The following is a 27623-nucleotide window of genomic DNA, read 5'->3' as shown; positions in this document are numbered from 1 at the left end:
CAAAGAGCCCCCGTGTGCCAACAGGCCGGAGTTTGTGTGCCATTAACTCCGGACAAACCAAACAGAGCGAGGTGATGAGCGCGGAGCCCCTCAGGGCTTGTGGACTCCCGGGAGCCCCTCAGGGCTTGTGGACTCCCCGGGAGCCCCTCAGGGCTTGTGGACTCCCGGGAGCCCCTCAGGGCTTGTGGACTCCCGGGAGCCCCTCAGGGCTTGTGGACTCCCGGGAGCCCCTCAGGGCTTGTGGACTCCCGGCTCCCAGGGAAGGGCGACCGGCAGCCCCTGAGCTGCACAGCCAGCCCTGGACACAAAGCAGGCTAGGAAAGGGGAGCAAAACCAGGATTACAGCAGGGTTAGGCTGACAAATAGCGTCAGGCACCAGGAGCATTTGGGGGGGAAGAGCTGGAAGAAAAGGATCCCTTTAATTATCAGGTGTTGGGCATCCGAGGAGGAATGCTGAAGGGGATGAGATGGTCACTGGAACTTCCCCTCCTCTCTGGACAAGGCTGGAGGGCCACTGGAGGTCGGCTGGACACTGGTGCCTGACTCAGGGTGAGGAATGGGAAGGGTGGAAAAACCCAGGAGCTGTTTCACCTCTCGGCCTGCCCGGCACTGGGAGGATCCAAATCCCATCCAGCCAGGGAAAAAAGAGGAGCTGAACATCACCAAAGGTGCCCTTCCTCCCCAACACGTCTCCCTCAAATGGCATCTTTTCCTCCTAACAAAAAGAAAGAGAAGAAAAAAAAAAATTAAAATTGCTGAGTGGAATTTAAAAAAAAAAAAAATAAAGTTTTTTAAAATTAAAAATTAAAATTGCTGAGTGGAATTAAAAAAAAAAAATTAAAGTTTTTTAAAATTAAAAATTAAAATTGCTGAGTGGAATTCCTCAAGAGTTCCCGTGCAGGAGCAACAAAGTATTTGGGTTTGAATTGCACTGAAACATGACAATTACGTGCAGAATTTTCAATTATTTGTGCAGTACATTGTCACTGGAGAGGCAACAGACAGCAGAAGTTTACTGAAAGTAAAGTACTAAGGTACTTTATGGTATGTTATGTTACCAGTCCTCAATAAACACATTGGAATATCACATTACTGGGGTTTTTCTGCTGCTGATAGGGAAATATTCCCGTAAAATACATCAATTTCAACAAAACTACGTTTTCCTGCTGACCTATCACCAACAGAATGAACACGTCCTCTCCTGTCAGCCCTGAGCTGCTCCCAGGCTCTGGCACAAATGAGCTCCACTGGGCTGCACCAGGAGGCCTCAGACCCCAAAAATGACCACAAACCCACTTTTCCCCCCGTCTCTCACATCTCTTCATGCTCCAGCCCTGTCCATGCCCTGCAGCACCCTTGCTCCAGGGGACACTTTTGGACAAAGCCACAACACCAGCGATTCCAATCCCCAGCCTCAAATGTTTTCCATCCCTTCCTCCAAAAAACAAAAAACAAAAAAAAAAAAAAAACCAACAAAGCCTTATTTGACTTGTGACAACAAGATATATCCATGGAAGAAAAACAGAGGAAGAGGGGAGGCTGGAGAAAACAACCCCAGACCTTTGCTTCTTTTTGAAGTGATTTTTAAATTGTTTTTTTTTTTTTTTTTAACACCCATTTCCTGGCTATTTGGGAAATCTGGAACTGCGGGTTCAGCCACATCCCTGAGCAGCGCTCCCCCTCTTCCCAGCCCCTCTGCAGCCCCCCAAAATTCCCGACCCCTTCTCCCAGCCCCGCTCATTGTCCTTGGCGTGGAGGTTGGCACCGAGGCGTGGGAAGCAAAGCAGCAGCTGTGTGCCCTGCCAGGCCCTGCACCCCAAACCCGCTGCCATCCCCACCCCAGGGGCAGCTGGGGATCCTCAGGGAAGAACCGGAGCGAGGGTGGATAAAAAGAGGAGCGGGGTGGGGAGAAGGAAAAGAAAGGGAAAACAGCCCCCTTTAAAATAAAGAGGAGGAGGAGAGAGCAAAAAAAAAAAAAAAAAAAGGGGGGGGGGGTGTGTGTAAAAATCGTTAGCACTAATTATCAGGCACAGGGACAAACGATTAATTTGCAAGTCAATTAGTCTCAGATAGGTTCACGTTTCCTGTTCTCAGCCACTGAGGGGGAAAGAAAGAGGGAGACACAACTGCGGCCTTAATCCTCCTCAGAGGCGGCCATGGCGGGGCCGCCTGCCTGTGCCAAGGCGCAGGGAGGGGGGCACAGCTGGCACGGCCGTGGCGAGGGGCGGCCGTGGCCAGGGCCGTTATGTGCCAGTCATTGTGCCCTCGGCGCGGCCCTGGCACCGCGCCGGGCCCTTCCCCGCCAGCCCCGGCCGCCATTTGGGAGCCCCCGACGCCATTTTGTCGATGCCCAGGGAGCGCGGCCGCCGCCGCCGTGGGTTTTCCACACTCGGGAGGCCCCGGCCTCCCTCCATCCCTCCTTGGGGGTGCTCCTGCTGTCATAAATCGAGGCGAATCGTTTGTCCAGCCTTTCGAGGGTCAGTCAGGAATTTATTGGTTACAGCAAGCGATGGCAAGCAAACAGCGCTGGGTGCAGCCGGGGAGTCCCCGCTCCGCCAAGGGCTCACACCATTTCCCCCTTCCCACTGTTTTTTATACTCTTTTTCTTCCGTGTCCGTGGTATTTCTGGGTGTACTCTGCGCCTGCGCCCTCTGTTGCTAGGGGGTCTTCTTCTACTCTCTGGTGGTCGCTTGAGGAAGGCTCCTCTCTTCCTCCTCGGTGAAAGTCCACGGCCCTGTAATGGTCTTTTCCATATGAGGTCATGTGTTATATGCACCTAAGTTCTAGTTACACAACCAGCTTAAATAATCAACATACCAGCTAGTTTCTGTCTGGGGGTTTTCTGTTATCTTACACAAGGCTTCTGCTTTGGTTTTCTGTTATCTACACAAGGCTTCTCCTTTCTGTCTTGATGAACAAAGAGTCCTTTCTAACTTAGCACACCTGCCTCCCTCCATCCCTCCTTGGGGGTGCTCCTGCCCCCCTCCATCCCTCCTTGGGGGTGCTCCTGCCCCCCTCCATCCCTCCTTGGAGGTGCTCCTGCCCCCTCCATCCCTCCTTGGGGGTGCTCCTGCCCCCCTCCATCCCTCCTTGGAGGTGCTCCTGCCCCCTCCATCCCTCCTTGGGGGTGCTCCTGCCCCCCTCCATCGCTCGCTGCCGGGCCCGTGCAGCTGTGGGCACCGCCGAGGGCGCGGTGCTCGGGGATTCGGAGCGACCCGGCCGGGCCTGCTCCAGCCTGGGCTTGTGGCAGCGCTGTGGGGACGGACAGAGCTCTTGTCAGCCCGGACAGGTGGACACCGGCCCCGTCCCAGCGCTGGAGCAGCTGCCAGCCCTCGGTGTGGATGCCCAGCCCTGCGCTGCCAGTGCCCAAAGCAGTGGGGTTTAGCCCAAAGTTGCCCTCTGAGCTGCAGCAAAGAACCCCCGGGGCTTGGGCAGCTGAGGATGGGCAGGAGTTGGGGGGAAGAGACGTGGCTGGTCGGGGTGTCCCCAGCCCAAACCCGAGTCGTGGCACCTGGCGTCACTGATTGCAGCAGATCTCACCAAACCAGCGGATAAAACAGCAAAACAGACATTTCCTAGGGACGGCTTGAGGAGCCAATCAAGCCTCAGCCATTCCTGAGAACCACGGGCGTAAAACTGAAAAAACAGCCAGAAGGACGGGTAAAAGCAGCAGGGGAGGGAAGCTCCAGCAGCCCCCCCCCCCCCGGCTCCCTCCTGCAGGACAGACAGCACCCAGAGACACACGGACACGCTGGGCAACGGGCACCTGCACCTTTCCCAGCCCAGCCACCCTGAGGGTCCCTGGCAGCCCCTCGGGGTGGGCAGCAGCTCTTGGTGCCCCCGGCGCGCGCGAGCGGGCCGAGCGCGCCCCGCGCTCCCCACGCTCTGCGCGGGGATATTTGTGTGCCTGTGGACACAACATGTCTGGGAGCTGACAAAAGGCAGCTGATTGACACAGAAAAGGGGGCTGACAAAAGGCCGAGCGGGGCGAGAGAGCCCTGCACAATACTGGGCGCCGGGACCACGCGCAAGGCCGGGGGATCCCGGCAGGCAGAGGGTGGCTCTTGAGGACACCCCCGCCTTCCGCGTTGAAAAATGAAATAATTACATGAAGAATCTTCTGGCTTCGCTGATGTGCGGGGTGGGGATGTTTACGTTTAGCCAGGGAGGATTGTCACACCGGCCTCAGCGGTGCCAGGGACGGAGGGAGCCCGCTGTGCCAGGTGAAACACACACCCAGAGCCAGCCGCAGGGCAGCATCCTCTGCCCAAAGCTGCTTTTCCAGCTCTTCCGCAGGGCAAAATCCAACAAACTGTGGAGCATCAGGAGAGTGGCCTGAACGTGGCTGAAGTGCCTCTGGGTCTGAAGCAGCCAAGCTCCTCTCTGGAGGGGCTGCAGCCTCCAGCCCTGCCGTGCCCACCCGTCCCCCCCAAAATCATCTGTCCCTTCCCAGGGCCTCCAGTGCACTGGGTGGGAGAGAAAAAACATTGATTTTTTTTTTTTTTGTTGTTGTTGTTCTTGGCAGCTTGCACCTGGAGCAAGGACCCAGCTGAACCCCTGGAAATAATCGCGTTTTTCTAAGAAAATTTCTCAAAACTTTTCGAAGTTGTTTCTTTCTTTTAATTTTTTGCCCCCTTTTCTTAAAGAGAGACAAAAGTATCTGAGACTTCCACTGCTGGAATGGCTTTGCTGCACGAGCTGCTGAGCAAGGACAGTGAAAGACACCATATATCTTTAAAAAGTAAAAACTTCCCACACTTTTTATTCTTTTGCTCTAATTGCAGTATGAAAATTTCAACCAGCTTCAGAACGGATTAACAGATGGTTTCAAGGATTGTTTTGCAATTAAAACTGGTTCTGAGCATTTAAAAACTTTTGTTCAACCACACACCTGAGATCTCCCGTTTCTGTGTATGCACGGAATAAGTTCCAAAACACAAACTCAATTTTTGAGTCCATTTTTTTTTTTTAAACTTTTTTTTTTTTTTCAAGAGAAAAAAAATGTGAACACTAAGAAAATGTTTAGTTCACAATAAAGAATCAATCCAAATTCCTAAGAATAATAGGAAATACCCTGGGATGATGCTACACAAAGGAGCTAAATTGGTTCCCACCAGCTCAGGACCCTGTAAAAGCCCTGTTAAGAATTTTTTTTAATGTGGATATTTAAAACTGTAATTTCAAATACGGTATTCTATCAAAAGAATTTCTAATTAAATGCGGAAATTTTAGCACATTCAAACATTTCTCGAATACTGTTCATTCTGTAAATGAGCAAACATTAGTGGCAGGAATAACAAAGTGGCTAAAATCCCTATTTCTTTTTTTTTTTTTTTAACTTCTGGGGGCAAATGATCACTGCCATTTATGCCCCCAGCGAAAAGTTGGGGTTTTTTCGTTTGCTAAATTAAGAGGCAAAGTGGGAGAATTACATTTAGTAACTGGCTTAAAACGGGATCCTGCTTGACCCGACAAATCCCGGGTAACAGGACGGCTTTGTCTGAGCGTGTGGCAGGAGAAATTTTACATTTCCTCCGGCACAGAGCTGGGAGCAGCCCCAAAACCACACGATATTCCCCCAAACTTCCCCTCTTGGGTTTTAGGGGAGATAATTCCACCTCAACGATTTTTAGAGTTTAAAAAAAAAAAAAAAATTAAAATACGGATCAATTTAAAGAGTTTTTTTGCTCTATTTGACGGGATGGAAAACTGAGAGGAGAAAAGGCAGAAAACGAAGCTGAAGTTAGGCTGGGAAGGGTGGGGGCGTGGGAAAGTTCCCGAAACCCCCCAAATTCTCCCCAATCCTTCCCAGCGCCGGGGGGAGCGAATCCCACCCGGGACGGTGCGGGGAGGCTCCTCCGTGGGAAATAAATCTTAAAAAAAAAAAAAAGAAAGAAAGAAAGAGAGAAAGAGGGAGAGAGAGAGGGAGAGAAAAGAAATGCCAATGAATATTTTAAAAGGAGGGACCGCGGGTCGGGCCGGGCCGATCGGGCTCGGCTCTTTGCGCCCTCCCCCCCCCCAAAAAAAAACTCTTTTCTGCAGATTTTGGGTTTAACCCGGGATAAAACAACTCCGCTCCTGCGAGTTCAACGCGGATCTTTTCGCTGCCGGCAGAACCTTGTTTGTAAATGAATTTATTTGCGAGCCGGCTGCACCCCCCGCACCCCCAATCCCGGCTGGTCCCCCCCATTCCCGGCTCGTCCCCCCCAATCCCAGCTTGTCCCCCCCATTCCCGGCTGGTCCCCCCCATTCCCGGCTCGTCCCCCCCATTCCCGGCTCGTCCCCCCCATTCCCGGCTGGTCCCCCCCATTCCCGGCTCGTCCCCCCCATTCCCGGCTGGTCCCCCCCATTCCCGACTCGTCCCCCCCAATCCCGGCTCGTTCCCCCCAATCCCGACTCGTCCCCCCCATTCCCGGCTCGTCCCCCCATTCCCGGCTGGTCCCCCCCATTCCCGGCTGGTCCCCCCCATTCCCAGCTCGTCCCCCCAATCCCGGCTCGTCCCCCCATTCCCGGCTGGTCCCCCCATTCCCGACTCGTCCCCCCATTCCCGACTCGTCCCCCCAATCCCAGCTCGTCCCCCCCATTCCCGGCTCGTCCCCCCCAATCCCGGCTCGTCCCCCCCATTCCCGGCTCGTCCCCCCAATCCCGGCTCGTCCCCCCCATTCCCGGCTCGTCCCCCCCATTCCCGGCTGGTCCCCCCCATTCCCGGCTGGTCCCCCCCAATCCCGGCTCGTCCCCGAATCCCGGCTGGTCCCCCCCATTCCCGGCTCGTCCCCCCAATCCCGGCTCGTCCCCCCCATTCCCGGCTCGTCCCCCCCATTCCCGGCTGGTCCCCCCCATTCCCGGCTGGTCCCCCCCATTCCCGACTCGTCCCCCCATTCCCAGCTCGTTCCCCCCATTCCCGGCTGGTCCCCCCCAATCCCGACTCGTCCCCCCCAATCCCGACTCGTCCCCCCATTCCCGGCTGGTCCCCCCCATTCCCGGCTGGTCCCCCCCATTCCCGGCTCTGCTCCCCTTCGCGACCCCCCCCACCAGCCCCGGAGGTGGCACCGAAAGAGGGAAGAGCAGACAACTTTTGTGTCCTTTGTTATTTTTATTTGTTGTGTTCGCCTCGCTCATCGTCTGGGGTTACTCTGATCAACTGCCTATCAACTAATTTAATTTAAAAAAGCTTATTTTATAATCTGATTTGGGAGGGGGAAATCTCCATTTATGATTTCCCCCCCACCCCCCCCCGCCTGCTGGACGATATCATTATTCTTGCATTTTCTAATGAAAAGCAAGATTACAAATTAATTTAATTGCTTCCCCCCCCCCTCCCCGGCCACCCCCTTCAGTCTGTCGTCTCTGGCAAATTTGGGGCTAATCGTAAATAAATTGCAAATATCCACCGCGGGGATGGAGGGTGGTTTTTTGGTTTGGTTTGGACCGAGCAAAGCCGGGGACGGGGCGGGTTTGCAGCAACTCTTCGGGAAATCCCTCAGGTCCCCCCCGGGCTGCCTCCCCATCCCTTCTGGGGGGAACGGCAAGAAAAAACACCACGAAACAACAACAAAAAAAAAAGTTTGAAGGGCTGGGAGACGGAAAACGGGTTTCTCTTTTGGTTTTTGGGGGTTTTTTTTGGGGTTTTTTTGGTTGATGGGTTTTTTGGTTTGTTTGTATTTTGGGTTTTTTTTTTTTTGTGTGTTTTTTTTTTTGTTTGTTTGTTTGGTTTTTTAATAAGCCGCACAAACACGGGGATTTTAGCCGATTACACAATCCAGACCAGAGCAGGGAGCGCAGCGCGGGAGCAGCAGCAGCTCCGAAATTGTCCCAAAAGCTGCGACCCCGGCGGGTCCCGGCAGGTCCCTCCTGTCCCCGCTCCATCCATCACCCCCGAGCACAAACCCCCAAACACGCCCCAAAAGAATAAAATAACAAAATAAAATGCATTCATCTTGTGAACCAGCAGTTTGGCAAGTTACAGCTGGAAATCCTGGGAAATAGTGGATGATTTGGGGAGTTTTAGCTTTCCATTTGATCCTCTAATATAAATTGAATTTACTTTCATTTTGGTCTTGTTTTTTTTTTAACATACCTAAACACAGCTCCTATATTTATAATCATAGGGATTAAATCTGAGGATATTATTATTATTATTATTATTATTATTATTATTATTATTATTATTATTATTACCACTACTACTTTTTTTTTTTTTTTTTAATTTTTTTTAACAGCACAGGTCTGTTAGAAAACACTGCACCTATTTTATTTTTTTTTTTAAATTTTATTTTCACAAAAAAACCTTCCAATCTGTCCATTTTGCTTGCTGGTATATTCAGTCGCTATTTATTTAGACTGACTGTAAACGTGGCACCAAATAGGTCGTTTTATATCATATCAATAATTGCTAAATTTGATGAAAAGTTGCTTCTCCACCACATAACCCATCACTGAAGCAAGAGTGAGGGCTGTGCCTCCACACTCCCGGCGGAGGATTCCACATTTCTCCCTGACTTATTCCATCGGCCTCGAACGAACGATTTTTCACCTCCAACCAAAAACCCAGCGTGTTCCGGGGTAGGAAATCCCTTCACAAACACAGAAATTGCTGCGGGTTTTTGCTGGAGGAGCCAGGAGCGTCCTGTTTTCACTCTCCTCTCCACAAAAATAAAAGTTTTGTGGCAGAAGCCTCCCCCTGCAGGGCCGGGAGGTGTCCCCGCCCTGCCCGCGGTCCCTCTGCATCCCCCAGCTCCGAGGATTTTTCCATCCCCGTGGCTCTCCAGGAACCTTTGCCAGCCTTTTTTTTTTTGCCCTCTCTTCCCTCTCCCTGCTTCTGTACAAACCCATCTTCTACTAAAATCTGGCACCAATGTGCAGATTTTATAGAGGAGGGGAAAAAAATAAAATTAGGTATTCTGGGTCCTGTAGGGTTTCCCTGCTCTGGGATGGGGAGAGCACTCAGGGCTGTTTTACCAGTCTTCCACCCATATAAATGACACTGAATATTCGCTTTGGAAGTGAGGAAAACTGAAAATTCAGCAAGTGTCATTTAGGGAAGCGCTGGAAAGGCAACATCTCCAAAATGTCTAGGAATTTAAATGTGGATTTTAATGCTTCCTTCGGAAAGTTTAAACTTTTTTTTTTTAAGCTGAAAAAAAAAGCCAGAGGTGACTTTGAAACCAAGCATTGCTCTTAGCAGAGCTCAGCTGAGGGGTCACTGGTGCCCCCACAAAGCCAGCCCCACATTTTCCCCTAAAATGAATTTTTAGAAAAGCCCAGACTCAAGCTCACATACTCCCTGCCTCAGCCTGGACCCTCTCTTCCCTCTCTGGAAGTGCTGCATCCCAAGGCAGACGTTTCACCCGGTGGCAGACAGGGATTTGGGAGGAGGCTGCCAGGCTCTGCAGCCCCCCCAGGACAGTGAGGAAAATCCCAGGGTAAGATCTGCTCCCTCTGACCCCACACTAACACCCGCTCCCACCTTTCTGTTCTCCTTGGGCTGCTCCTCCTTTTCTGTGCACTGGACCCCTTTTTTTTCCTAATTAGGAGGGAAATAAAAATCCGTTCTCGTTTGGAAGAGGGTGAAGTCACACATACATGTCCTTTATCATATAGAAACAAATTGAGATTTTCATTTCTTTCTAACTTTAACTTTGATTCAGCCTTTCCCTCTGGCATCACCTTCAGCTGTAGGAGCAGCCCAGGCCTGATCCTTCCCTCCGTGCAGGTGACACGAACAAAAGCAGCATTTTAGCATTTTTTAGAGCCAGAGGTGTTAAGCAATGAGGCTTTTGGGATGAATGAGCCCGTCCTGGCTGTGGCATGGCATCGCAGGGAGGTGTCCCTGAACAGGAGAGGTTCTGTTTTCTCTGCTGGGAGGCAGCACCAAAACCTGTCTGGGGGATGAATAAAGCCGAAACGATAATTTATAAATAAAGGCAGTTCTGAGCAGGGTGCTGCTAAACTGGACATCTCGTAGGGTCAGCTGAACATTCTCTAGAGGCTTCCCCCGTCCCCGCAGCGCTCCTGCCCCAGCAGCAGTTTGGGATTTAGCACACAAGGGCCGCGAAGATCGCCGATCCTATTGAACGTCTGCAAACCGGCAGGGTGATGCTGCGGGGCCGGGGAGCGGGGGCAGCACAGGAGCCGTGACCCCAGAGCCTCGGGCGAGGTGGCACACACGGGCAGGGAGGTCGGAGGAGCCTCTTTCTCCATGCTCACGCCACCGACCTGCCCCACGGCTGGTTCACAGGGCGCTGCCCGTGCGCTGGGCACAGGCGTGAACTCCTGCGAGGGTCCCAGCGCTCAGCTGAGCGTGGGGTCACTTAGTGGGATTGAGTGGTGACCCCCAAATCCCACATCCCTCCTCCCTCAGCTCTGCACAGGTGTGGATTCCTGCAAAAGTCCCAGTGCTCAGCTGAGAGTGGGGTCACTTAGTGGGATGGGGGATTGCGTGGTGACCCCCAAATCCCTCCTCCCTCCTCCCTCAGCTCTGCCCAGTGTGGATTCCTGTGAAGGTCCCAGCGCTCAGCTGAGAGTGGGGTCGCTTAGTGGGATGGAGGATTGCGTGGTGACCCCCAAATCCCACATCCCTCCTCCCTCAGCTCTGCACAGGTGTGAACTCCTGGGAAAGTCTCAGTGCTCAGCTGAGCGTGGGGTCATTTAGTGGGGTGGAGGATTGCGTGGTGACCCCCAAATCCCAGGGTTTATCCACATCCCTCCTCCCTCAGCTCTGCACAGGTGTGGAGTCCTGTGAAGGTCCCAGTGCTCAGCTGAGCGTGGGGTCACTTAGTGGGGTGGAGGATTGCGTGGTGACCCCCAAATCCCACATCCCTCCTCCCTCAGCTCTGGCACCAGCGGGCAGGGACAGGGGTTCACCCCTGAGCATAGCCCTGAGCCCTGGAGCCCTGCAGGCAGCCCATCCCTGGGGAGCAGCGCCACGGCCCTAAATCCCCTCCAAACAACGGGGCAGCTTTCACCAACGCCCCTTGGCAAACCCCAAAAGCCCCGCGGAGGGGAACGGGCACAGGCACCACCCTGAAAGCCCAGTGGAACCATTGTCTCCCCAGTGAAGCCAGCAGCGTTTCCCAGTGCCAGCGCCCTGGCACGCGGCGCAGGGAAAAGAGGGCAGCAGCTGCCAGGCAGTGCCGAAGCGATGACAATTACTGGGGGGGTCGATGGGGGCAGCTGGCTGCTGGTTTGTTTTTTTTTTTTTTAAATTCATCTTCCTTTAAATAAGATTGTTCCAATTAACAAAGCGCTCGGCCAGAACAGGTTTGGGAGGAGAGGAGCAGGCGCGGGACACGACAGCCCCCACACACAAACAACTTAAAAAAAGAGGAGCCCAAATCTATTTTTGCGTGTCTGTCTCTCGCCCGAGCTGATCCACGAGCCCGGCATGGAGGCTGCGGGGCGGGATTTAGGATTTCACCTCCGGGAGGTGCCCAGCTCATTGGCAGAGCGATGCCCGCCGTGGTGCCAGCCCCGGATCCCTTTCCTAGCCCGACTTGCTGTACCTGCCACAGCCTTTTGTCTCGCAGCCCAGTGGCGGGAGTGGCCGGCGTTTTAGTGCCATTAATGTCCGGGAAATAAATGGAAAAGAAACACTCTCTTCACAGCTGAATCACCACATCCCACCGCCACCCCCCCACCCCGTCAATACAACGCTGAGCCGCTGACAAATATTCCCTTTAAAAATGCCAGCACACTTGGAAAGGGATTTGTTTTCATTTAGGGGAGATGGGTAATTTTTGCTTTAATAAATGTTTTTCCTCGTTTGCACTGGAATAGGATATTTATGAGGGGTCACTCGGGATCAGAGCCGTGGCAGCAGCAGCACAGGCTGCAAAAACGGTGGCAGGGCTATCGTGCTCTGTGCCACAATATTAAGCCTCAAAACCAGCTGAACTCTCTGATGCTTAACTCAAGGATTTATTAATGCTTCATCATATCTAAAAATTAATTTAAAAAAAATTATCCTACCAAGGGAGCACAGGGAATTGCACAGCAGTTGGTTATATTTAGATCTGGTCAAAATATTTTCAGTTTTTTTTTTTTTTTTTTTGGTTTTTCCTATATTTGTGCCAAATGCTAACTGGGACTATGTGGCTATTACATGACAAAAAAAAAATCTGGTTTACTCAAGGAGATTTTTTTTTTCTAGTTTAAATACAAGAAACTATTGATTTTTTTCCTAACAAAACTTTAACAGAATTCCTGTGTTCCATTAAAAAAATGTAACTGACATCCCCCTTTCTCCTCCATGCCGCTTTTTTCATGAATTTTTTTTTTTTTTTTTGCAAGTGAAGGAAGGGATCTACTGCCTCACTTGGAAAAAGTTATTTCAGCAATTCCAGCAATATTCCCAACCCTGCCCTCCCACAGCTGTAGCTGCTCTCTGTGCAGCAGAGCCCTCCCTCCTCCAGAACAAGGGAAATAAATGCATTTTATTGAACAGTTTAGGTTGGAAAAGACCTTTAAAATGAAGCCAACCATTAAAAATGTAGAAGTATTTGAGTGCTCGGTGACAATCCCTGCGGCAGGTGAGAGCCGGGTGACGCTGGCTCTCCATGAGCCCCGGGATGAGCAGCTCGGGGGGGTTTGCTGCTCTTCTGTTCGCTCCAGAAGCACGGGGACAGGGACAGGACGCTGTCCCTGCAGGATCTGCAGCCCCCGCCCCAGCAGTGCCTCTCACAGGGCCCGAATGTCCCAGTGCCCACCCAGACACTGCAATCAAACCCTGCTTTGGGCTCCGAGATCGGAGCATTAAACCGGGGCTGAGCGGGAGCCTCTCAATCCTCTCACAGCCCGAGAGCTGCCGAGAGCAGCAGAGCTGGCAAAGGCAGGAGCTGGTCCCAGCCCAGCCCTGCGCCCAGAACATCTCTGCCCATGCTGCCCCCTGGCACTGCTCATCGCTGCCAGCCTGGCGCTGGCCTGGCACGGGGGTTCCTCTCCCCTGGCACCGGGGGTTCCTTTCCCTTGGCATTGGGGGTTTCTTTAGTCTGGCATTGGGAGTTCCTTTCCCCTGGCACTGGGGTTCCTCTCCCCTGGCATTTGGGGTTTCTTTATTCTGGCATTGGGGGTTCCTTTCCCCTGAAATTTGGGGTGCTTTTCCCCTGGCATTGGGGTTCCTTTCCCCGGGCATTGGGGGTTCCTTTCCCTGGAATTTGGGGGTTCCTTTCCCCTGGCACTGGGGGTTCCTTTCCCCTGGTATTTGGGGTTCCTTTCCCCGGGCATTGGGGGTTCATTTCCCCTGGCACTGGGGGTTTCTTTTATTCTGGCATTGGGGGTCCTTTCCCCTGGCATTTGGGGTGCTTTTCCCCTGGTATTTGAGATTTCTTTTATTCTGGAATTTGGGGTTTCCTTTCCCCTGGCACTGGGGGTTTCTTTATTCTGGCATTGGGGGTTCCTCTCCCCTGGCACTGGGGGTTTCTTTATTCTGGAATTTGGGGGTTCCTTTCCCCTGGCACTGGGGGTTTCTTTTATTCTGGCATTGGGGGTCCTTTCCCCTGGCATTTGGGGTGCTTTTCCCCTGGCATTTGAGGTTTCTTTTATTCTGGAATTTGGGGTTTCCTTTCCCCTGGCACTGGGGGTTTCTTTATTCTGGCATTGGGGGTTCCTTTTCCCTGGCATTGGGGGTTCCTTTCCCCTGGCATTGGGGGTTCCTCTCCCCTGGCATTGGGGGTTCCTTTCCCCTGGCATTGGGGGTTCCTTTCCCCTGGCACTGGGGGTTCCTTTCCCCTGGCACTGGGGGTTTCTTTTATTCTAGCACTGGGGGTTCCTTTCCCCTGGCATTTGGGGTTTCTTTTCCCCTGGTATTTGAGGTTTCTTTTCCTCTGGAATTTAGGATTTCCTTTCCCCTGGCATTTGGGGGTGCTTTCCCCCTGGAATTTGGGGTTTCCCCTCATTTTCCTCTCTGGGAGGATGTGGGGCTGCGCTGCAGTTCCAGGGCCAGGGCCAGCAGAGGCTCCCAGAGCCACCTCCTGCCCTGCCCGATGCTCTGCTCCCCACTTTTTAAATCTTTTGTTGTCAGCCAAAGGGCTCAAATATTGGGCAATAGGAAGGTGCAGCCCCATCTGTTTCCCATCTGAATTTTCAGGGGAAAACCAGACACTTATGCCTTTAAAAAATAAACCTGTCTCTGCACTGAGTCAAGCATTTGGCAAGAAGGACTGAAAGAGTGCTGGGCCTTCCTCCTGAGCTGCTCCTTCCTTTCTGGAGGTGAGTTATTTACAGCTTTTCCCTTCTCCATGCCCAGTTTTGATTTGGGCTCTTTCAGAGGACACCCCTCACCAGGCCATCTCCTGCTGGGGCAGAAAAGGAGCCTTCTCTGCACTCTCAGGTGCTCAAAGGTGCCCAGACAGGCAGGAAATGGGTGCAGCCTCCTCCCATCCCTTTCACCCCAAACCCTGGAGCACTGCTGGGTTCTGGGGTCACTTTTGGGGACACCAAAAGTGGCTCTTTTGGTGACCTGGGTAACTTCAGTTGCCCGTTAGAGAATGAGCATAAAAACCTTCAGGAATCACCTTCCCTGAGCCTGGAGCTGCTCAGTTCTTCCCCAGAGCCTGAGATGGGGGAAGCACCATTTCCTGCACCCCTGGGGCAGCTGAGCCTTCCAGGCTGCTCCAGTGGGCTGGGGAAATGCTCAGAGACAGCCTGGAGTCCAGAGGTGAAAATATCTGAGTTTGGATACAAACACCCCAAAGCTAGCCAAGCCTCAGCAGCCAGAAAATCCCCCAGCACTATTCTGGATTTTGCTGGTGTCCACTGGGGGATCCAGCTCTGGACTGGTGCAGGGGTGGCAGCAATCTTTTAATCCTTCCCAGGGGAGTGACGAGCTCCCCTCTGCAGCTGTTGGGGAGAGCACCAAGGAGCGGCTCAGTGGCTGGAGCTGGCTGGGCATTTTTCTGGTGGAAAATGACAATTCATCAAAAGCAAGATGTCATGCCTAAACACAGTCCGTTCCTACAAAGAGCTTGTTTTGAAAGAGAAACTGTGAGGGGAGAAGCACTGAAACGAGATCAACACATTTTGCTTTGGGCTTTTCAAGAAGGAACACTGAGCTTGTTGAAAAAAAAAAAATCACTTTTCATTTTAATATTTCACATTATAGAGTCTAAAGTAATTTACTTTGCAATTTCACTCTGAGAAAAACATTGAAGTTTCATCTCTTGTTCTTCCTCAGAAGTGGAAGAAAGGGGGAAGGAGAAGGGAAGAAAAACTTCGAGTATTGCCAATGAATTTAGAACATCCTCTTCCCCTTCCGGCTGTCTTAATGAGATCAGGAACCCCGCTCAGGAAAAATCTCATTCAAAATGTTTTCTCAACAACAGCAAAAGATTAGGGATGGAAATGCCCAGGAAAAGGAGCAAGCTGGTGACCATTTTTTTGGTGAGGACGAGGTCCCCTGGGATGGGGGAAGGGCCCATCTGGAACCACTTGTGGTCGATCCAACATCGCGGGGAGCAGCAGCAGGTGAAGCGTGTGGGGGCTGCACCAAACCCCCTCCCTTCAGTGGGACCAGCCCTGAATCACCCACCAAAACCAGCCCAGGGCTCACCCAAACCCTTCTCTTTGGTGGGACCAGCCCTGAATCACCCACCAAATCCAGCCCAGGGCTCACCCCCAGGGCAGCACTTCTGGCTCTGGCTGCCCCGGGGAGCACCAGCTCCAAACCTTCAGCCCAGGGAGCTGCTGATGAAATTGGAAGCGTTGGAGAAAAGCAAAGTGCTCCTGGATGAGGTGGAGCTCAACCTGCAGCTGCTGGAGAGGCAGCAGCTGAGCAGGGCCTGTTCCAGCTGCTGCCGTGAAGGAGGATGCCACAAGATGTTGGAGATCTGTGGCAAAATTGTGCCCAGATGGGTGATCAGGAGCCGTGCTCGGGCTGCTGCACCCCTGAGGACAGAGCTGGGGCTCCCTTCCAGCCCAAGTGCCACTGTCACACCTGCTCAGATCCTGCCAGGAGCAAGCAGCGGGCACAAGGAGGTGCTTGCTCCTTCCTACCGAGCACTCTGCACGCACTCAGCACCAGGCAGCCCCAGGAGGAGCCCTGCAAGCGGAGAAACAATCCACCAACACCTTTCAGCTGATCCTCTTTTGGGAGAACACTTCCAGCCACGGGGAGTAAAGCAGGGTAGAACTGGAGGGATGGCAGACACGGTGCCCTGCTCCTCCTCTCCAGCACCTGCCTGGGGGTAGCTCTGCCTCCCGCTTCCCCGGCGGATTTTTCACCGCCACAATGGCTCAGGCAGCGGTGCCGGGCCGATGCCAGGCACATCCCGGGCTGGAGCTGCCACCCCTTTTGTCTGAGGGCATCAAAAGCCCAGGAAGGTTGGGGTGGCGCTGGGGGACCGGGGGCTGTCAGCGCCTGATGAGCGGCTGGGCGGCGCTGCCCGTCTGGCACCGGTGCCCCCCACCACAAATGCCATTGGCACGGCTCCGCACAAACAGCTTTTCAGGGCTCGCCTGGCTCTCCCGGCTGCCATAGAAACCCCCGTTCAGCTGGAAGTGTATTAAAGGGTGGCGCTGGCCCTCGCGCTGAATTCATCACATTGTGTTCCACCAGGGGAAAAAAGAGAAGAAAGCCCACCCCTTTGTGCCTCTGCCCTCGCTTTCTCTGTCCGAGGGGCATGGTCCCTCTCGGGTTCATTTTGTGCTTGCGTTGCCTGCCCCTCTCCCCAAGGAGCACTTCACCCCGCCAGTGCTCACCATCAGGCCTCCTCGCGCTCCATCTCCCCACACGGCACCAAGGAAGCACCAAAAAGGTTCCTGGGGATAATTGAAAAAAGCAGCTATGAGGAAACGTGGGAGTAAATCCCTCCCTGCTCCCCCGGCCTGCTCTTCTCCGTCGTTGCTCCCCGGCGCTGCAGGATGGAGAGGGAGCTGCAGCCAATGGGTCCCAGCAGGGGTTTTTGGGAAGCAGAGACACATTTGGGCACGCACATCCCTGTCCTTACAGAACCAGGCTGAACAGGAAATTCCCAGCTTGAACAGCAGCAAAACCGCCACGGAGCACACCTCAAATATAGATGAACTTATCCGTGAGGCACGATTTGAAGAGGAGTAAACTCGATTTTCCCCAACTGCTGAGCAATTCACCCCCTCAGCACGGGTAAGGCCCTGGCTCCAAAGCCTCTCGGAGCTGGGCAGAGCAGCTTTGCCCACCCTCTGCAGCCCAGGGGAGCCTTGGGGCAGCCCAGAGGTAATTTAGTCATTTCAGGCACATCAGCCCGGCGCGAGCTGGGAGTCAGCAATTCAAGCAGATTTCATGCCCTGCCACTGCCCGTATCTCTCTATCAGGGAGGCCACAGAGACCCTGCAATCCATGGCAGACCTTCAGCCTGCCCTGCACGACCGAGCCCTTGTTCCACCGCAGCCAAGGCCCGCTGAGCCCCAGGACGTTCCACATTCACACCAAGTCGGAAGAGCCCGACTGTGTCGGTCCAAACCCAGCACTTTGGGGTTATAACCTCAGCTCTCACTTGCAGAAAGGGAAAACCTCCCTGTTTCTTGCAGAGTTTGCTCGTGTTTTTTAACAAATTCTCCTCCGGTGTCGTCATGTCCCATCCCACCCCCACCCCGAGGATTTAATTTTGTTGGATAATTCCTCCCAAGGCTTTCCATTCCAGCAAAAAGGAATCAGTTTTGCTCAAATTGATTAGCTTTTGTTTTTAGCCAGAGCAGTCCTCAACCCTAAACTGACCTCACTCCTCATTGCTTACGCCAGCGCCCACAGAGGTGCCTGAGCGCGGTCGCTGCCTCAAATCTGCCGTGAAAGCATTGCTTAAATTTAAAAAAAAACCCCTTGCACCAATTTAATTTTTAAACCATTTATTTTACCTCCACTGACAATAAAAGCAGAAAGGATCAAAGCCAAGCCCTTTTGTGGCTCGGGGTGCCCCTTCCATCAGCGCGCTTTGTTCGAAACACCCTCAAAGAAACTCTCATTTTGGTCAAGAGCCAATTATAAAAATTGGGTTGGGGGTTTGCTTAGCTTTAGAGGTGCAAAATTGTCATCACATCTGTAAAGCTATCAAATGGCCCTGCCCAGGCGGTGCAGGAGGCAGAGGGAGGGGAGGGTGTGGATGGAGGGGATGCTCAAAGGCCGCTGCAGGAAGGCAGTTTCTCCTCATCCCTCCTGCACAGCAGCATCTCCCCTCCCAGGGCTGGCTCCCCAGGACCACAGCACAGGGTTTCTGGCCTCTGACAGCTCAGCTGATCCCCACAGACACCCCGGGGGTCTCAAGGTGGAAAGAGGCCCCAGGTCCCCCCCACACAGCCCAGCAGCAGCACCAGGAATGGTCTGGGCTGACACGGGTGCTGGAAAGAGACACTCGAAGGCTTCAGACCCACACGTGGGCAGGGGGTGCTGGGTGGCTCCCCGAGGGCCCATGCCATGGCCAGACTGGCTGCCAGGACACTTGTGCCCCAATTGTTTTGTTAACTCGCCCCCCCCTTGTGCCGCAGGGGCGCCCACACCTGCAGCCCCCACCCCATGAACCCGCAGAGGGCAGAGCCCGGGGTCCCCCCGTGTGCCAGGGGGGCACAGGAGCCCCACTCGGGGCCGTGCCGGCACATCGCCCGGCTCGACGTCACCGTGGGGGGACCCTGCCACGCTCGTCTGGCCGCTCTCTGCCGATCTGCATCACAAAAGCCCCATTCTTGTGAACTTGGGCGACCTCCCGACCTCGCCAGCTCGGGGAGTGAATGGCTTTAGTCTGCCACGACCATCATGTCACTTTGATTAGTGCGTGAATAAACTCTCAATCCCGGGCTGGGGGAGGCAGGGCTGCCAGCAGCCGCTCTGCTCGCGGTGCCGCACCCCGGGGTGGCCCCGGGGGTCCCGCACCCGCAGCACCTTCGTCCCTGTGCCAGCTAAACCACCCCGCCCTGCCCTGCCTGCGGCATCCCCGCCTCACCCCAACCTCTCCCACCGCTGGCAGCTGCCCACAGCCCCTTCCCGGCGAGAATTAAATGGATAAGGACGCGCTGGGAAATGCTGTGAGCCTTCCTCAGTAGCTCAGTGCTCAAAACTCAGGCAGCAGCTCCAAAAGCAGCGAGGGAAGCTCCCTGTGCGAGCACTGGATCCACCCAAATGTCCCATCAGCACCTGGAGGGGGTTGCAAAGGAGCCTCTGCAACATGGGACTCTTCCCAAATTGCACAGGGAGAGGGCGGCAAGGGCATCCACCGGTGCCCGTGCCAGGGCAGGATCACTGTGCTCTGCGTCTGGGCGAGGCTCAGCCACGTTTCTGGGACAACAGGCAGCCAGTGCTGCTCACCCAGAGGAGGGCTGGGTGCTGTGGGGACAGCGGGGCGCCCCAAGGATGCTTCCAGCCCCTCCAGATCCAGCAGCCGTGCCCAGCTCCCCAGGAATGGCCACACAGTCCCCCCCTCCGCCAGCTTCGACTGAAAAATCAAACACCGTGTGGGGGATCAGAAATTCCCCACAGAACTCTGTGCCAGGCAGACATTTGTGCTTCTGGGGGAAAACCTGGGGAATCTCGTCACCCAGGAGAAGTGCACCTCAGCGGAGGAGCCAGGCTGCAGTGTGTAAGCAGCCTGCTTTTGAGGAAAAGCTGAACTCCTGCGTGTCCCTCCCACGCGGTGCACGCGCCACAGTGTCTAATAAACCCCGAGTCGCTCAACACCCATCAAACCTGCCAAAATAGCACCATTTTTAAGTCTAAAAATGCAAGATCTGTAGAAAAGGGTGAGGAAGACAGTAAATTAGGCCCTGCACGAAGGGTTCTACATGGGAAGCTAATGACCTTTTGTCTCTCCTGTCTGCAGACGGGCCTCATTTGCATGTATGCAGTTGGAATAATCTCGTCCATATTTCAAGCGTGTGGCTGCATCCCTGCGTCCTCCTCCAGAGAGGTTCCCTCCCGCTGTGCATGCCATTATCTGAGTGCAGCCACTTCAGGCTGCCTTTAAAGCCACCTAGACGCCAGGCAGCCTTCTCCAGCCCCACAGGAGCCTCTCCCTGTGGTGGAGAAAGAGAGAGAGAGGCCCCATATGTGGCAAAATGGAGAAGCCCCGATGTGGCGTGGCTGGGGGAGACCCCGAGCTGCGAGACCCCAAGAGCTGTGCCCACAGCCCAGCTCTGGGGAGCATCCCTGGGCTTTTGGGGGAGCTGCTCCCACCAACAGCCACCCCTCTCCTCCTCTGGAGGCTTTAGGCTGATCTCAGGTTTATGGGCTCAGATCCCTCAGCTGCAAGCTGAAGTCCTGGCATGCCCTTTGTTTGGTGCTTTGAGGATCATTTTGGTGCAATTCCCAGGGTTGGAAGTAGAAAATCCGGGTGTCACTTGAGGTCTCTCCTCACCTCTCCCTCCTCACGTTGTTCCTCCTCGAAGCCTGAGGCCTCTCAGAGCTGCTTTGGCAGCCCAGGGGGAAGCTCTGACCCTGGCTGGGGGCACCTGATGTTTACTGGGGCCAAAGCAATGTCCACAAACTCCACAGCTCCTTGCAATGTCCACAAACCCTCCAGGTGAGGGGCAGCCAGGTGACTTTGGCAGGGCACACCTGGCCCAGCAGAACCGGTGGCAGCTCTTGGGCCTCCCCCAGCCTCACCCACCCGCCCCAGGGAAGGATCAGCCCCAGCTCAGAGCACCCTGGGCTGCGAGAGCCAGAGAAACGCCACCCCTGGAGCACCCTCCGTGCCAGCACCCCGGAACTCCGAGCCCCGGCGTCTCCCCAGTTCCTCGCCAGCCCTTTCCAAGGCTTCCAGCAATAGAGATAAAATCGCTCCCACTTTGGGGCGCTCCAGGGAGCCCCGGGAGCCGGGCTCAGCCCAGCCCCGGCCGTGCGGGCACAGAGCACCCGGCTAACAACGACTCCTCCCATCCTGGGAAGGCAGCGCCGTGGCAAACACAAGCCCTCAGACAGGCAGAGCTGTCAATCCGGCCCCGATCTCTCAAAAGATTGATTAAGGACAAAAAAAAAAAAAAAAAAAAAAAGAGAAAAAAAAAAGAAAAAAAAAAACAAACAAAAGAGAAAAGAGAACTTATGGACATGAGCTGAGAGGCGGGGAAAGAGGGGAGGGGAAATGAGCCGGGCCAAGTTAAAATTCCGACAGAGAAGTTGCAGCTGAACTATAGAGTCTAGACAAGCATTCACAGCCCCGGCCCCGATTGTTATAGAGCCTCTATTGTCTTAATTAACCATTTTAGCAGCAATGGAAGCAGACAAACCTTTTCTTCTCCATCCCACCCCTCCTCTGCTGCACACTCATGCAGACAAACAGCACCAAGTCAAGTGCTTTGATTTAAAAACCCCTCGGCATATCCACACACACCTTCTTTCGGGGCAGAGCTTTGCAAGGTTCGTTGAGAAAATCACTCGCCAAACCAGCAAGGGGAGAGGGGCGAGCTGGAGGTGGGGAAAAAAAGAAATGCAAATCCTGACGCAACATGAATGGGAACAAATGGGTTGATTCTTTTAATCTCCTAATGTGCTTAATAAAGCATTATTGCAATGCAAATTTTATTTTAATGCTGTACATATTTTATTTGACATGCTGGTAATTTTAGTTGGCTGAACAATCCGTTGCTTTGTTTTACTGAGTTATTTCTGTTTGGGGGGGATATTTTTGAGGGTATCATGGGACCTCTGCCAGCCAATACCCCCTGGGAATCTCTGCAGCACTGTCTTCAGAGGCTTAAGCTAAAAAATAAATAATTAAGAGGGCCAAATTCTCCTCTCGTGACCCCGATAGAAACGCAGGAGCAATGCAGGAGCACATCTCACCCCCCCTCTCTGAACCCTCACGAGCTTCACAGCCACTTTTCACTCATCCCACCTTGCCCTCCTGCCATCCCATCCCATCCCATCCCATCCCATCCCATCCCATCCCATCCCATCCCATCCCATCCCATCCCATCCCATTTGCTCTCTTTTAGTGACTTTAGTGGGAAAAGCCTGAAGGCTCCTCTTGCCAAGGGCTCCAGCGTGAGGGTCTGCCCCAGGTGCCCGGGGAAGGGGCACCTGCACAGAGCCCTGCTGGTCCCGGGATGCTCCAGCCCAAACCAAAGGCAGGGAAGAGCCTTCCATTCCTGAATCCAGCCTTCTCTAGGTGGGTTTGGGATCTGTCTGCTCATGAGGGTGACTGCCCCTGCATGAGGCATTCCCAGTCCCTGCCCACAGTGTTATTAACATTGTCCCTCTCCCACCATCAACCAAAACTTGGCATCAGCAGCAGCTTCCCTGAAAGAAATCAGGGGGCTGCAAACATTTCGAGAGCCAACCTCGCCTCGAATGGGGGGAATCTGCCTCATTTTATGCCACGGTGTCAAGGTACAAACCTGATTGCTAAAGAAAGAAATTAGTGACAATTATAATCATCGTGCTGGGCTGCAGCTCTCTAATAGAAAACTGTCACTTTGGAGGATAAATACAGCTCAGGAGCTCTGTGTGTGTGTGTGTGTGTGTGTGTGTGTGTGTGTGTGTAAAAGCCTGGGAGCACTCCTGAGTCCACTCAGAATGGGGCTTTTTTTTCAGGACAGCTGAGCATGAAACAGCCTCCCCCGTGCCAGAAGAACTTTATATTTAATATAAGGAAGGAGGTTTTTACAATGAGGGTGGTGAGGCCCTGGCACAGGTCACCCAGAGAAGGCTGTCCCACCTCTGGAAGTGTCCAAGGTTTGCTTGGACAAGGCTTGGAGCAGCTTGGGATAGTGGAAGAATGAGATGGGTTTTAAGGCACCTTCCAACCCACGCCGTTCCATGATTCCATGTAGTGAACTCAGGGATTGCTCCTCTCCCCCACGGGATGAGCTGAAGGCCAGAGAAAAACCACATGAAGCGCTTTAGGAGACACAAGGTGGAGAAGCACAGCAAAGGGATGCAAAAGCACTTGTGGGGTCCTGGGGCTGGAGATCCCTGCGGCAGAGTCTGCAACCCCTTCCCATGTCACTGAACTCCTCCTGCCATCTCCTCGGGGCGGGTGGAAGCACAGCCAAATCTTCTGCAAAGGGCTTGAGTGCAGAGGGAGAATTCCTCGCTGCAAGCCTGCAAATCCAGACCCCAGATCTGTGTGGCAGGTTCGGGAGCACTCAGGAATCTCTCCCTGTCCTACTCAGGCCTACACGTGCCCAAGTCCTGGCAGCAGGAGGTGTGGAAAGGGAGGCACAGAGGGAGGCAGTGCTGGTCCCTGGCTCTGAGGAGCTGGGATCCCTCTTCAGCCAGCTGCAGCAGTTCAGGGATGTGTCAGGAAGCCTTTCAGTGCCTGAGCAGCAGCAGGGAAGGGCTGCAGGAAGGATTAAGGGGATTAACGTGGTCCGGGAGCTACTTCCAAGAGATTTGCCACATTGGAGAAATCTGGGCTGCGGTGCAGGAGGGCTGAGCAGGAACCCTTGCCCTTGCTGAGGGAGCAGGGAGTTTGAGAATCAGAAGAGGTCCAAAATACGTCCTGCCCTGGACTGGTCCTCCCTTAAGACCTGCCACAGGTGTTCAAACCCACTGAGCTGCCCCTGGTGAGCCCAGGCCGCAGAGCAGCATTTCTGGGGAGGAAAATCCAGCTGTGTCTAGGCACGTTCCAACCATCATGGGCATCCTCCAACCATCATGGGCATCCTCCAACCATCATGGGCATCCTCCAACCATTGTGTGCATCCTCCTCCAACCATTGTGTGCATCCTCCAACCATCACATCCATCCTCCAACCATCATGGGCATCCTCCTCCAACCATCGTGTGCATCCCCCAACCATCACATCCATCCTCCAACCATCACATCCATCCTCCAACCATCGTGTGCATCCTCCAACCATCACATCCATCCTCCAACTATCACAACCAACCTCAAATCATCATGTGCATCCTCCAACCATCATGGGCATCCTCCAACCATCATGGGCATCCTCCAACCATCATGGGCGTCCTCCAACCATCACAACCATCCTCCAACCATTGTGTGCATCCTCCAACCATCATGGGCATCCTCCAACCATCACATCCATCCTCCAACCATCATTGGCATCCTCCAACCATCACAACAATCCTCCAACCATCACAACCAACCTCAAATCATCATGTGCATCCTCCAACCATCATGGGCGTCCTCCAACCATCACAACCATCCGCAAATCATCATGGGCATCCTCCAACCATTGTGTGCATCCTCCTCCAACCATCATGGGCATCCTCCAACCATCACATCCATCCTCCAACCATCATGGGCATCCTCCTCCAACCATCACATCCATCCTCCAACCATCATGGGCATCCTCCAGCCATCACATCCATCCTCCAACCATCACAACAATCCTCCAACCATCACATCCATCCTCCAACCACCCAGGCCTGGCCTAGGGAGAGCACAGACAAGTCCTGTGCCCTGCAAAGCAGCTGGAGGGGCCCAGAGGATGGCAAGGCTGTTGTTGGTCCTGCACGAGACGCTTCATCTTTGCTAATGCCTCCAGGCATGCTCTTAATGTTACCCCTCTAATAATAATATTTCATCTGCCTTATCTGATTAGGTTAGGCTCATTTGATTTTTGCAAAACACCTTTAATCACCTTGCAAATTCCCCATCATTGCAAACAGAACCACCACAAACATTATCGGCAATCTGAGCTTTATTTTCAGCAATCTTTTTTTTTTTTTTTTTCATGTGCAAGAAAGACAGTTGTAAAAAAAATAATTTTAAAAATATGAACAAGACAGAGGCTGAGAAAACATTAACAAGGCCCTATGCTTTCTGCTAAAGTGCCTTCATTTCATTATCATTAAATTTGCCTAGTAATTAGATTTCGGTGCATGAATATTTTAAAAAAATGTAACAGACAGGCTGTCAAAAAAAAGCACGACAACATCAATTCGATAATTTTTTAGACAGAGACATTCATAAGCAATTAACACAGATTTCCTGGGGTTGGAGACACTTTTTCTTTCTTTTCTTCTTTTTTTTAAATTTTTTTCCTATTCTTCCAGCTTTATGTTCTTCACCTGAAATTAAAAGAAGAAGAAAATTACTGTAAACATCAGCCCATTCTGCCCTTTTCCCCTGTTTGCTAACATGATTTCAGTGCCATTTCCCCCTCGCTTAGCATGCTCCAGCACTCCTCCCCCCGCTCCCATCCCAGCCTTGCTAAACACGGGCAGGCACAAGGTTGGGTCATCCATCAGACCTCCCCACTCCTGCAGGACCAGATTAAATTAAGGTTGCATGAAGCTTCTGTCTTGATCTTCAGGCATTTCTGCTGAAAACAGTGATTTTGATCACTATTTGCATAATGTACAGTTACGTATTCACTGGCTCCCTAATTATACGATCTGTGTTCGACACCGCTCCAGACGCGGGGAGGCTTGTGCAGGGCATACCAAGCACTGCTCGCAGCATTCCTGCTCCTGCTCCGGCTCCAGGTGAGCCCAGGAGGATCCATCCCCTCCCCACGGTCCTCCCTGCAGGCTGGAGCCACCGGCCAGGGCTGGCCACGGCCCCGTTTGCCCTTCCCACCTTGTTTGTGGGTGGCACACGGGGAGCGGTGCCAGTCCCTGCCCTACAGCTGCCACAACTTTGTCCTCTCACTTTCATCCTCTCATTTTCATCCTCTGGGATGCGCACGAGGCCCCACAAGCCTCTCTTGCTCATCCTGCACATTTCCAACAGCATGAAAAGGTGGATGGAAAGCAGCATAGTCCCGGTTTCCCCCCTTTTTTATCTCCTCAGCAGTCTCAGAAGAACCTCACATGCTGGAAGAAAACCCAGCCAGGGGCTGTTTGCTGAGATGATTCAAGGTCTGAGCTGCTTTGGAGGTGGGAGAAGCACATGGGAGGTTTAGGCCACGCCTGGAACCAGCACAGACCCCAGCCCACATTTCCAACATGACTGATGTGGCGCCACTGACCCCATGGAGATGCCCAGAAGGAGCTTCTTGCTCACCAGCAGCTTCCTGCACTTGCAGGGGCCAAGTTCCCACTCCCTCCTCAACTCTTCATTTGGAAAACAGCAACACTTGCAAGGGTTTTCAGAGAATTGTGGAATGGTTTGGATTGGAAGGGACCTTAAAGCTCATCTCATTCTACCCTCTGCCATGTCCAGCCTGGCCACGGACACTTCCAGGGATGGGGCAGCCACAATCTGTCTCATTTCAGGCAGAGCTTCCCAAGTCCCTGTGTTTAGTAGTAAATCAGGTCCAACACCTCCAAAGACCCTCTGCACAGGTCCAGCCCTAACTTCAGTGGAGCCCTTGGAGCGCCAACAGACCTGGTGTTAGGTGTGTGCTCTTACGAGAGCAACATTGTGCAGCGAGCCCAACCTGGACAGGAAGCCAAAATTACCTTTTCAGGTGTTAAAGAGTATGAGCCAGAGCTAAGAGGTGTGCTGAGAAGGCAATAAACAAAACCTCAAACCACAGTTATTTGACCTAAACATAGGTGGATGCTTAAAAGCCATTATTTGTGTTATTTTTTTATTATTGTTATCATCGTGATCATCATCTCCGGCAAATTAGGAATTCACAAAACAGCCACACACAAAGAAAATCCTGGACCTCAACTCAGGTCATGCCTTCCTAAAATCTCCTTTGCAAGGTTTTATCGGCAAGAGCAGGGAGTAGAAGCAGTTGGTACAAGCAGCTGAAAGACCAAATCAAAAGCATGTGAGCAGATTAAAGAATCAATCTCTCCGTTTGATGCAGAGGAAATCCCACTAATTATAAAGAAGGGGCTTATTTCCTGGAGTCACTCTGTTTGAAGTCATCAAAACTAGTAATACTTAATTACTCTACTTTATGGAACATATAACATCGAGGCCCTTCGCCATCGCCAGCCCACTGCTGCCATGGCTGGCGCTGGGTTTCCAGGGGGCTGTGGTGATGTTCCTCCTCTACCTATGCCCTTATTTATTCAAATGAAGCCCTTAACAGCCCTCACATGAGCCTGCGGGGAAGCATTTAAATGTGCTTTAAAAGGAGGTTGTAATGAAAGAAAAACCCGGAGTGGTTTAGCCCTGCGAGTCACCTGGCTGTTACTGAGATGTGAGTGTGCTACGCAGACTCCTGCAGAATCTGGTACTGAGGATTAAACCAGACTGAAGGTCCTAATCCTTGAAAAGGAAAGGGAACTGACGGGGTGTGACTGAAACACGGCCCTTCGGACCTTGCTGAGCCAGCTTTGAGGGTCCAAGAGCGAGCTGCCAGCTTCTGCTTCGTGGACACATCCAGATGACACCCATGGAAGGGCGAAAAAGCACAGTCAGGTGTCTTGAGGAAACGAAAGGAGGCACGAGATCGTCTCAGAACTGCTATGAAGATATCTGAAATGGAGGACTGCCAGGACAAATCTGGCTGGGTGGGCTTTGCCCAAGGGCCAGCAACCCCCAGTCTCCTCAAACACCATGGTAAAGCTTGAGTTTCTGGCACTGGGTGATTCACATGGAAGGGAATCACAGATTCCATTAAAAAGTAGTGATAATCCTATTTTTACAGGTTGAGAGAAACCTTGGGAAATGTGACCCAAGAGGTTCAGGCAGCAAAAGGCAAGTAAGCTCCTTTTTGCCATTCCTGGTGTGGTCTCAAGCAGATCTGAGTACTCCCAATTGCATCCCTGGCCCCGATGCTGCTCCCAGCACCTGAGTCTGCAAGCAAAGACTTCCCTGATAAGGGGCAAAACCCCAAAGCTCTCTCCCAGGATACCAT

The 27623-nt window shown here is 53.0% G+C and overlaps 1 protein-coding gene across 1 annotated transcript in view; it reads right to left on the bottom strand.

The window, feature by feature from the left end:
* Positions 1 to 24540: 24540 nt before the first annotated feature.
* Positions 24541 to 27623, bottom strand: part of LOC128820304 (translation initiation factor IF-2-like) — a 30468-nt gene continuing 27385 nt past the window's right edge. Inside the window, exon 7 of the mRNA XM_054000960.1 lies at positions 24541 to 24930. The gene's annotated coding sequence lies outside the window, so the exon portion shown is untranslated. The remainder of the gene's footprint in view (positions 24931 to 27623) is intronic.

Source organism: Vidua macroura, chromosome 29 (assembly GCF_024509145.1).
Source record: "Vidua macroura isolate BioBank_ID:100142 chromosome 29, ASM2450914v1, whole genome shotgun sequence".
NCBI classification, from domain to species: domain Eukaryota; kingdom Metazoa; phylum Chordata; class Aves; order Passeriformes; family Viduidae; genus Vidua; species Vidua macroura.
The sequence above is the reverse complement of the archived record's forward strand: the minus strand, read 5'-3'. Positions and strand labels throughout refer to the sequence as shown.